Raw genomic sequence first — 9,071 nt, 5'->3', positions numbered from 1 at the left:
GATAAGGATCTGAGCCAAGAACAGCAGCGTAGACAAAAGCTAGATTAAATGTCATCCTTTAGTCCTCAAGGGTACATGCATTCTCCCTGACTTCGGCTTCCTGCTGTGGTGTGTAGTGTTCTCTAAAACCAGCTACTGCTTGCTCTTCCTCCCTAAGTGAATAGTAACAATTTTAAAAGGATAAACCACACAGAGTATTGGTTCCTAATTAGAGCAGCTAAAGAAGCAAGTAGCTAACATTAATCTAGTCTTGGAATGGGGCCACAAGATCATGGCAAAATGACAGGAGCACATCATTTCTTGTGGTTGCATAGCCCTCTCAAACTTTTCATGGCTGGTTTGCCACTACTTCCAATTTTCCTTGAACTATATTAAATAAGCCCCATCAAAGCATACCAAAGATGGTTTTCTGTGCAAAATAAATAGACCAAAATAATGAATGAAGCAAAATAAATACACAGCCCCTTACGACCATATATGCAGATGAAAGCTTTCAATAATGAAACAATTCCTAGCTTAACCAAAATGCATTACCGTAGGCAAGAACAAAAATTTTCAGTGAGCTATAACAAGAAAATTCTGCTGTACATTGTGCCATAGTTTCCTATGATCTAAACCGGTTGGAGACACGAAGTGTGCATGCATCTTCCTTTGATAGCGAACCGACTGGAGACACGAAACGTTCATATTTTACTTATAATATGAGTAAGGACAGATGAGGTTCGATATGTTCTGCATTCTTATATTTAGCTAGCATATGTCGATGTAGCTCGAGCAATATTTCACAAGCCCTTCTTTTTAAGGTCTGCAGTGATTGCATGACCAATCAACACTTATGATAACAATGCTTCTATTTATTATTTGACAAAATTACTAATCAAATTTTGAGAGTGCAACATGAGATGTATAATACCCTCAGCTCACTACAACACAACCAATTGATTACAAAATCAGCGTTGGTTCTAACATTTGAATCTAATTTACAAAATCATGATACTCAAATCAATCATGACCAGAACAATTTTTTTCCAGATATGAACAATTAAAAATGCAGATAAGAGAAATGAGTATGGATGGCCTTATACCTTGTTATGTTCAACACCAATCCATTGATGTGGTTATCATGCAAGGAAGGAAGCGGACAATCCCTTTAACCTCACAAAATGAATGGCGATTCTTGAGTATGATAGAATTGATGGGCAACATATCCTTTTTCTTCTTCAGCGCGAATGTTGTTTCATTAATCCTCTTTTGTTCATGCAAGGAACAAAGTACAGTGGCGACAACCGCAGGAAAACAGAACATCGGCACTGGCTCATAGCAAAGATGGAACAAAGAAATTACATGTGAGAATAAAAGAAACAAAACTCGAAATTACCGGCATGTTGAGAGTGAATTACAGTGAGAATATCACCAACACAATACAGAGCTAGCATGATATTAGTGCCTCATGGGATCAGATAATGAATCATTGGCATCAAAAGAACCTACTACTACTTTACATGAAACAAAAAAAATATGATTACAGTGAGCACATCATAAGATGAAGTTGTGATGTTCAGGAAACACACTGTAGCTATGTATATACAACTGCTACTTTACAACCTATCTTACATAGGATCGTTCTAATCTAAGTGAAAACATGTCTATGAGGCATCACAAATTACTGAAAAAATAATTTTGCTGTTTTCGGTTGGTTATTTTGGATCTGTCACAATTTACTGAAAAAATGATTTTGTTGTACAGTCCATTGACCATGTTTTCTAACATAAGTGTTCCAATTTAAAGTAGATCATGCTTGCACTTTTCTTCAAGGGAACACTAACTGTCCCTCTAATTCTCACAACCATGCATATGTATAACTCATATGTGAGTCACATGGGATGAGATCATTAAAGGGCATAATAAAGTATCTATGGACATGTGACTAATTAATAGGCACTCGATATGAAGAACCTGAAACAAGAAACAGAAACCGAAGCAGAAGATTGTCAAAGAATAGGAATAGTTAAGAAAAATATAGCCGCACTTTACTTATCCAAATCAAGTGAAAATAACCAATATGCACTACATGTGTGAGATAGTATTATCTGATATACTACCTCTGTTTGTTTTTATAAGACGTTTTAGACTTTCAGACACTGTTCAAAAACAGCGCAAAGCAAGTTGTCTGAACGTCTTATAAAAACAAACGGAGGGAGTAATAGATAAGCTAGCGCACACTGTCAGAAGCATAAAGCAGTAACAAAAAAATTGATTCATCAGCACCAGTGTACCATCTAAAAGTGCATTATTGTCTAGTACCTTCATTTTGTGCATAGTTTGGTGCATCCTCAACCCCAAAAGCAAAAGAAACGCCTTCTGATCCGTCTCTAAAGTAAGAAAGTTTACTACCATAGAGATGTAGAAAGAGAAGGTCCATGTATGTAACTGAGAGTTGGATCATGTCCTAAACTGGGCACCGTCTACCAAAATCAATAGTCAAAACCAGCGAGCAACATACTAGAGAAAAATCATAAGAAAGTTGATGTTTGAGGCTACTACACGCAAATATAGGGTGAGGAATTATCACCTATGCTACAGTGGAGTCCAATGACCCCCTTCAAAAAAATACAGATCAATCATCACCACCACATTTTTTCTGCAGGTATGAACAAGAAAAAATACAGAGAAGAAAAATGAGAATGTATGGCTTTTTATCTGTATTATTACTTAGTCAGTTTGTACTTGTCTAAAAAATAACAGAACATGTTATTATGCAGTGGAAAATGATAATTTTTTAAGACGCTGTGTCTGTGTGGAGCATACCTCAATTTGGTCCTGCAGCACTTTGATGTAGTATTTGTTTGCTGCATATTCAAGAAAAATCTTATTAATATATCTGTATTACACGACTTCTAGAGAATTACTGCACAAATGCAATTCTGAAATCTGAAATAACTATGGTCCAAGTCAACGACAACTACGAAGGTTCTGAATTTCCGTGGGCAACACTTCCAGTTTGGATTAGAAGCGTCAGTTTTAGTTGCACAAATTGAGTTTTCCTCCCTCCCTCCCTATCTCTCTTCTTTAAAAGAACCTTAAGTATTTTCACATGCTTTGTAAAAGAATAGATACCTCAAATGGTATAAACATCGTATCACCATCCACTTTAACTAATATTCTTAAATGACTGGGAAAACAACAAATGTGCAGCCGGCTACCCTTGCAGAATAATTCTTGCAGTGCATACAAAGAGCAGTAAAGCTCTGGTGACCGTTGCATAATAGTTTTCTGAATCTTTCTTATCTAGCACAAGAGCAAGCTTATGAATGTTCACTACGACTTCCTGTACTTTGCACACTGATATGGCTACATCTATTCGTTTAAATCTAAACCCTAAGATATCTAGAAGGAGATTATGACCTCCTTGACCTGAATTTGGGAGGCAGATGTTCCAAGCTGACCTGACCTTGTGTAGCACCAAGTGAAAGAATCGAGACCAAATGAAAAATAGAGATGAAGATGCAATCAGTACCTACCTTATGAATCATGCCCTCTTACGTGAGGACGCAGGGCCTTAACATAGAACCAACCTTGTCGGCGCTGACAGACAACGGGCACATGCGTCGTTCGGTTTCCTGTGATCACGAGCGAGCGCCATCTGCACAGGGGCGTGAGGAGGTCCTTGATGCTATGGACGTTGACAAAGGACGCAGGGCGCTACTCCTGCAGTACGCCCCGGTGCTCGGCGTCAACCCTTGGGTAGAACCACAAGATGTTGTTCTGTAGCACGGTCAAGTACGACGCCAAACATGCCTTGCTGTTCATGTGCACCTGCTGACAGACACAATAGCCCATAATCAATAGTTTTGTTGATATGAGCACTCAAAATATTTGAAAGCAAACACGTGAACAATAATAGGACAGAGCCATCAGAAATAGCTTGTTCTCACTGCGAACTGTAGAACAAATGTGTAACCTTAGTAGCCTTAGAATATTGTAAATAAACGAAGATCTGTAATTATAAGAGGAATCATGTAACCAGAAAGAAGTCCAATTTAATAGCCAACGTAAAATATTATTGCTAAGCATACTAAAGAAAGGAAAACATCTGATTTATCATTAACAGTCTCTTAGCAAAACAACCAGAAAAGCAAAGTACTCTGCAAATTGTGGTATGTGTTCATTAGCCCCAGTAAAATGACTTGCTCACTTAGAATCCTTCGCATAAAGTCATGAACCATAGTTCGATACATTTTTATTTGTCTCATACACCTCTCCTCATTTAATAAATGGATCTGGCTCTGAAAAATATATTACTAATGGTTAACAGAAAAGTAGAGTAGTCCCTTTGGAAAGAGCAAAAGGGAATAAAAGCACGGCTAAAATATATACTATTCATGCCCTGTCTCAACAATTTCTGTATCTCATCAGAACTAAAACCTGATACACATCTAATCAGAACTAAAACCCAAACACCTCGATCAATGCCAGCATTTAAAATCCGAACACCCTACAATCCTGTAATGCAATAACAAAGAAAATCTGAATTGTGCCAAGTACTACTTACGTTTGTCCACCTTCATTCTTCAGCATGTCCTCTCTTCTGCCTCCCTGTCCTACAATACAAAAACCAAGAAATAGAGCAATTAATCATAGCAATAAGACCAGAAAGATTGGGTCAGTTGAACTAATAGTAAGTAGGAGACACGACGAAGATCAATAATTTACAGACATCTTTTGCAAACATGCAACGATAGCACCATTGCAGTACTGCTGCAAGTATTGATCACTAATCACAATATCATGACAGAATGTTCATGTGGCCATTCTTATCCCAAGTTATGCCACCTTCTTTTATGTGGCATGTTCTAATGCAAGTATGGACCAAGAATATGTCCTAATTACTTGTTAGCACTGCAAGATAATTAGAGAACATGCAAGTATGGGCCAGCGAATCGATTATATGTGCAGACACAAAAGAGAAAGTAGATACCCAGCCAATTAGCTAAAACTGTAAAAAAACAAGCAGTTAAATACCTGACTATACTTGCACTGAAACTATTGCAGCATAAGTAGCTATGGAAGGAGAGAAGCCGGAGGAGGGGAAGGATCATGGAGACGCATTGTTGCAGCTGGAGTTGAAACGGCGCAGACAAGGAGCAGCGGACTGTGGGACGAAGACGTGCAGGTGGCGAGAAAGCATGACGTCGTCCCCCTTCCCCCTCCTCTCGTGGCCGCTGACCCGTCACCATCCAGCAGTCTTGTTGCTGCTTCCCTCACCTCCGTCTTCCTCAACCTCAACTGCGTGGGCTCAGCTCCAGATCCTCCGCCGCGACCTGGCGCCACGGCCAACGGGAGAGTAACAGAGAATGAGGCCGGCGGGACGAGGAAGAGAAGGGGCAAGGATCACATCGAACCGCCACGCGCAGGCCTCGACCGGCGGTGACCCTCTCCCATCCGACGCCGCGCCTCCTTCTCCTCTTTCCTCTCTCTCTTTCTCCCTCCTCTCCTTCCTTCTTCTCCCTCTCATCTTCTCTCTCTCTGCCGTCGCCTCGCCCTTGCCCTTTGCTTGTAGGTCGCCGCTGCCGCGGGCCGGCGGGGGAAGCTCGGAGGCACGGGAGGGGGAGAGGAAGGGGAGGAGGAGGTGGTGGAGGCGGAGGCGAAGGAGACGAGGCGGCCCAGAGGGAGGGTGGAAGCGGCGGCGACGGCGGCGCGAGGAGAGGAGGCGGCTAGGATGGAGTGGCGACAGCGAGGAAAGGAAAGCACGAGGGATTGGAAAGGGGAAAGAGAGCGCTCGGGACATTCATAGATGCAAAAAAGAGACGTGGCTGGTGCCGCTTGTATATAAGTTTGTCATGGCATGGCAATGCACAGGCCTTCAACTAGTCTTCTTAATAACTGATGGATTCGTAATTCACGGCTAGCTAGCACCTTTCTATGTTATCTCACTTTCCTAAGGGAGCTTAGAGCAACTCTAACAGGTCGACCCAAACGGATGGCGCTTTTGTCTGCTTTTTGTCTGTTTGGTTCGGCCCGCCGGATACAAACGTCTGGCGCTGTGTTTGGATCGGCGCGAGCGCTCAACGCTGGTCCGACCTATTTTGTTGGCGTGCCAAAAAAAAATCTTGCAAGCATTTTAAAAATAAATTCATGCATTTAATTAAACATAAAAGCCGGCCAGAAGGCCGGCGAAAGTCCACATTACATTAATTAACATAAAAATACTAAAAACTAGACGATGCGCTGCCCTAAGCGTCCTCGTCGGCGGCAGCGTCTGCGTCGGCACTAGTAGAAAAAGGACCTAATGTGAGACACATTAGTCCCGGTTCAATTTTGGCCCGGTACTAATTACACCATTAGTGCCGGTTCGAACGGCTATGCATTAATAGCGGTTCGTGTTGAACCTTTAGTACCGGTTCGTGTCACGAACCGGTGCTAAAGGGGTGGTGGCAGGCTGGCGTCAGGCCGGGGCCCCATGATCACTTTTAGTAATGGTTCGTGGCACAAACCGGTACTAAAGGGCTAACCTTTAGTACCGGTTCGTGCCATGAACCGGGACTAAAGGGGTCTAACCTATAGTCCCGGTTGAAGACACAACCGGGACTATAGGGCAATTTTCAAACTCTACCCCCCTGTGTATCGACATTTCAGTTTTGGAAAAATCAAAAGAAAATGATAAAAACTTCATAAAATAAAATCCTTCGAGAGGTAGTTATATTACTACACCTACTAGTTATGAAAATTTGAAAACTTAAATTTGGACATGTTTTGCAAAAAATGTAGGGAAAATGTAAAACAGCTATAACTTTTGCATACGATGTCAGAAAAAAACGTATAATATATCAAAAAATTCAGCACAAAAATCCGCATCCGATTTTGACAGCCTATGGCATGTTTGCAATTTTTTAGAATTCTCTAATTCCAAAAGGAAAAAAAGATATGCTCAAATTTCAGTTTTTTTAATTTTGGTCAAACTATGGTCAAACTACTTATTCAAGAAGTGTTAATGTTACTACATAATTATTTAAGAATATTAGTGTTACTAAATAATTATTTCAATTTTTTGAATTTTGGTCAAATCTGGTCAAACTATGGTCAAACTTATTCAAAAAATATTAGTGTTACTAAATAATTACTGTTTTTTAGAATAATAGTTTTAAACTCAAATGGTGAAACGAGTGACCTAATGCTCAAGCTAAACTGCTGAGGGTTAATAGGATTGACAGCTTACATTTGTCAGTAAAACAACAAGTGCAGACTTGGAAAGTAGGGGAAATAGAACTCCGAAGTTAAGCGTGCTCAGGCTGGAGAGTGAGAGGATGGGTGACCGACCGGGAAGTTAGACGATTTGAAATGAGTGATCCACACTTGAGCAGTTAAGAGGGGTGATTAGAGACTAAATCATCAAATAATTCAATTCAGAAAATTGAAAATAAAAAAAATTCCAAAATTTCAAAAAAAAAATCAAAAAAATTCTTTGGTGGGCCTTTAGTGACGGTTCGTGCCAAACCGGTACTAAGGGAGGGGGGCCTTTAGTGCCCACACTTTAGTGCCGGTTACAGAACCGGCACTAAAGGCCCTTACGAACCGGTTTTAAAGCTCCGTTTTCTACTAATTCCAACTTCGTGCCATCATCAAGACCTTAGTTGCCTAGAACCAAATGCTAACTTCAGTAATTTCATATCCCACATACTATTTGTAGAACGAGCTCGCTATCCTTCTCTTCTAAGATTACAATTAATATTGTGGTGATGCAACTAAAAGTTCTATCATATTAGAACAGAATTACGTCCTCGGGGTTCAGTAGCTAATCTTTACAATTGTATTTGTCATATTGTCCTCCTAAGAAAAGTCTATCTATATTATCCTCCTAAGATATCAATATTCTTTTATTGTAAATAAAGAAAATTTCATCTATATTATTCTCCCCAGAACAAGTACATGCATTCTATATTGTAAATAAAAAAAGTTCATCGTAACTTTGATGCATCAAGATGCCTATATTTACATAAAGGACGGGCGCAGTAACACGCGCCGTCATGGTCTAGTATATATTATGAGTCAACAAAAATCCATTATGAGGTAAGTATATTATATCCATTTTTCCTGTATTTTTTCATGTGAGCAGAATCAATCGCACCCTTGATCCCCCCCCCCTTAATAATAATAATAATCTGTACTCTTTTCTATAATAGTAATAATGTAATAATAATAATCTATAATTTTTCTATAATAACAATAATATATATTTTTATATACATACCTACTTTTTACAAAGGATGACATATTGTGTCGATGACTAGACGTGACAATAAAAGAAAAATAAAGGCACTCTGTGTGTCGGATACTTGTATGTTTTAGATCAACGAAGCGATATAGTGCGAGTGTGGCATTCAAAGGAAGGAGAGAAATCGAGTACCATTATTATTTGATTTGCAAGGTTTTTTGGTGGCCCATGTAAATTCGGAAAATTCCTTCAACTTCCAAATAACGCCTTGGTACAGAAGATTTGGAATTTACACCCTTACAAACAGATGGAGGAAGTAGTCGTCAATCAGGTTTTACTTCACTCTGATTTGTTCATGGATGATATGCATTTTTGCTAGGCCACGTGTCTCCCTACCGCTGTCGAGTGTCACCGTTCAGGAAGTTTTTGTGCCATGCCCGTGGATGATTTCATGAACACGTCAATTATGTTTTTCGGTGCAGCGCACGGGCATATGTGCTAGTGGACAAAAAAGGCATCAATTTGAATTTATTTTTTGCCTAGAGCATTATGAGTGTTTATTCTTCATGAAAATTTGCAGGAATGTAGAATAAACAACACTGTGTGTTGACAAAATTAATAAAACAATAGTTGGTTTGTAGACATCCATCCAGTGCCAAGGTGACATGCATCCACATCCAGTGATAACCGAGAGCAAATCAAAGCACACGTTCAAAATTCAAATATGAAACACCTTTTTTTTACACAAAAATATGGAACACCTCCTTACTGGCACATTCCTATGAATTAGGTCCAGTCGGCCTAACTAGATGCAAAGGCAGCCCGTTTAAGCCCAGTTCCAAGGCATTATTTCTTTCTG

General features: G+C 39.8%; 1 long non-coding RNA gene across 3 annotated transcripts; it reads right to left on the bottom strand.

The window, feature by feature from the left end:
- Positions 1-232: 232 nt before the first annotated feature.
- On the bottom strand, positions 233-5,609 carry LOC125549178. Of its 3 annotated transcripts, none has more exons than XR_007301274.1 (6): positions 5,023-5,608; positions 4,553-4,601; positions 3,522-3,819; positions 2,809-2,849; positions 1,086-1,310; positions 233-366 (listed from the first exon to the last, which is right to left on the bottom strand). It is a non-coding gene; the product is annotated as an uncharacterized LOC125549178 (long non-coding RNA). The 3 variants fall into 3 exon arrangements; XR_007301273.1 differs by having other exon boundaries at positions 237-409; positions 5,023-5,609; XR_007301275.1 differs by having other exon boundaries at positions 237-409; positions 3,522-3,816; positions 5,023-5,609.
- Between the last annotated feature and the right edge of the window lie 3,462 nt (positions 5,610-9,071).

Source organism: Triticum urartu, chromosome 3, assembly GCF_003073215.2.
Source record: "Triticum urartu cultivar G1812 chromosome 3, Tu2.1, whole genome shotgun sequence".
Lineage (NCBI taxonomy): Eukaryota > Viridiplantae > Streptophyta > Magnoliopsida > Poales > Poaceae > Triticum > Triticum urartu.
Note: the sequence above shows the minus strand (reverse complement) of the source record. Positions and strands in the feature narration are given on the sequence as shown.